Here is a 2,790-nt window from a genome sequence, read left to right as displayed (position 1 = left end):
TTGGTGATGCCATCCAACCATCTCATCCTCTGTCATCCCCTTCTCCTCCTGCCTTCAATCTTTCCCAGCATCAGGATCTTTTCCAATGAGTCAGTTCTTCCCATCAAGTGGCCAAAGTATTGGAGTTTCAGCTTCAGCATCAGACCTTCCAGTGAATATTCAGGACTGATTTCCTTTAAGGGTGACTGCTTTGATCTCCTTGCAGTCCAAGGGACTCTCAAGAGTCTTCAACAAGTCTTTCAAGAGCTTGACAGTCACTATTGGCAAGTGGTTACCACATTGGACCCCATGCCTCTAAGTTAATACTAGGGCATGGGGTGAGTGTGGGGTCCCAAATGTTACTAATGACAACCCCATGGGTTTCTCTGAAAGGTGAGACAAAGAAAGGCACATCATCTGAAAGGCACATCTTGAACAAGAAATGATCGGTATGAATGAACTTACTTACAGAGCAATTCTTGGAGAAGTGTCAGCTCTGGGGCCATTTAAAATTGGTAGATAAGGATACAGGAGAGTGGTTTCTGAAATGGGCCCAGGCTACAAGACCTGGACCAGCAGTCTCAAAGATATATACCTTCCAACATGGTTTACCTTGATTATGGGAATTACGGTTATTGATTTTACCCTTCGAGGGGAAGTATTACAAAAATCATGTCTGCCAAAGTAACAAGATTGCCTTCTGTCTGTGTGGTGAAACCAATTAGGATGTTCACTGTAAGCCTGCCTCGCCCCGGAAAGGGAGGTAAGGGTGGTGAGAAAGATGGTGCGGCTTACTGTGTAGCATGTGATTTTGAATAAAGAAAACAAACATACCCTGCACTTACTTTCAACAGATATTTTAGTTCTTAGTTTTGATGACAAGAATCCAATAACAGAAGAGCCTTTAAAACACAAAAGGGCCCAATACAAATGTGTTGATTGAAAAAAAAATTGTTTGTTTTGCTGAGCAAGGTAAACCACCAATAATAAGTGGATCACATTTGCAATGAGAACCTTAGGAGTAAACATGTTTAATAAGAGTTAAGCCTCTGCTTCTGATATACCAACCTCAGGAGAGAATCAAGGGTAGGAGTAGGGGAAACACGACAAGTGTACAGGGCCTGGTCACAGGCAGGGCTACAGTGCTTGGAGGGCTGAACCCTGCTGGCTCGTTTAATGGATGCTCCTTGGCTTTCCCTGAAGCCAACACAGTGGGTCCAAGAGAAGTCACCATCACATTTATTTCCAGGTGTGCCCACTCTTAAAGAGTCTTCAGACCATGAGGATATTCTGGCAACAAAGGTTGAGAAAAGACAGGAATGAGTGCACTACTATGCCTTGTGTCTAATTCATCTATAAATAACCCTCTGTTTAGGATCTCCACAGGCTTTGAAGGAGAAGGCAATGGCACCCCACTCCAGTACTCTTGCCTGGAAAATCCCATGGATGGAGGAGCCAGGTGGGCTGCAGTCCATGGGATCGCTAAGAGTCGGACACGACTGAGCGACTTCACTTTCACTTTTCACTCTCATGCATTGGAGAAGGAAACGGCAACCCACTCCAGTGTTCTTGCCTGGAGAATCCCAGGGACGGGGCAGCCTGGTGGGCTGCCGTCTATGGGGTTGCACAGAGCCGGACACGACTCAAGTGACTTAGCATAGCATAGCATAGCACAGGCCTTGATATGTTTTATCTATACAAGTGAGTGGATGGGAAATAAGGGAGCAAAAATTAGTTTTTTCTGTGGCTGAACTATTTAGGCTTGCCTGTGATCTGAGGCTAGATTTAAGACTTCAGCCTCTATAATATGTCCCAAGAGGCTGAAGCCATAGTGTTTTGGTTGAAACCGAAAGCAACTATGACAGGGAAAGCCTACAGCTTACTGACATAGTGCACAAAGCTGTGAGACCTGAATCTTGGGGAAGATGCAGTGCAGAAAGACCTCTCAACTATCTCACACGGGCTGTCTCTCAGAAAGGAGCTCCTACTACTTAGTACCTGACTGAAGCTTACATTCTCCAAATCAGGGACTCCCTCTCTCAAACTTTGTGTCAATCTGGGACTATTAGAACGAGAAGGGAAAAAAAAACAGAGAAGATTTTAAATGCCAAATATTAATATTATAAGAAAGAGAGAAGGGGGAGTAGGTTAAGACTAGAGGCAAAATCTCAGAAAATAGATTGGGTTAAACATATACAAAATAATATAAAATTAAGCTAAATTTAAATTCAAAAAAAGATACAATGCAAATTGGATAGGACATTGACAGCTGAGTTTAAGAAGTAAAGCCGGTCTTTATTTTGTCTCTCCTCTATAACTCATGTCATGTTGACCATGCTTTTAACCAATACCTATACAGGTCAGGATTTACCAGGGTTTCTGACCCAAAATTCTCATAACAGAAAAGTCTGAACCTTTGGTGAACTAGCTTTGAATTGTGCCAATGTTTGGCTCAAATGGTAAAGAATCTGCCTGCTATGCAGGAGACCTGGGTTCCATCCTTGGGTCTGGAAGATCCCCTGGAGAAGGGAATGGCTGCCCACTCCAATATTCTTGCCTGGGGAATTTCATGGGCAGAGAAGCCTAGCAGGCTGCAGTCCATGAGTTTGCAAAGAGCCAGACATGACTGAGCTACTAACACTTTTACTTTTCACTTTCATTAATCTTTACCACAAAACATGGCAGAATGCAGCATCATGCTAGAGGTCCCTCACATTCTCTCCATATTTCTCCAGGCCTCTATTATAGTGGCTCCTACTCAGGCATCACTTTTTTGAAACAAACAAAAACTCACTCAAGCTGGCTTATTGT

The sequence above is a fragment of the Bison bison genome, unplaced genomic scaffold (genome assembly GCF_000754665.1).
Source record: "Bison bison bison isolate TAMUID 2011002044 unplaced genomic scaffold, Bison_UMD1.0 scf7180017864112, whole genome shotgun sequence".
NCBI classification, from domain to species: Eukaryota; Metazoa; Chordata; class Mammalia; order Artiodactyla; family Bovidae; genus Bison; species Bison bison.
This window is presented reverse-complemented; position numbering follows the sequence as displayed.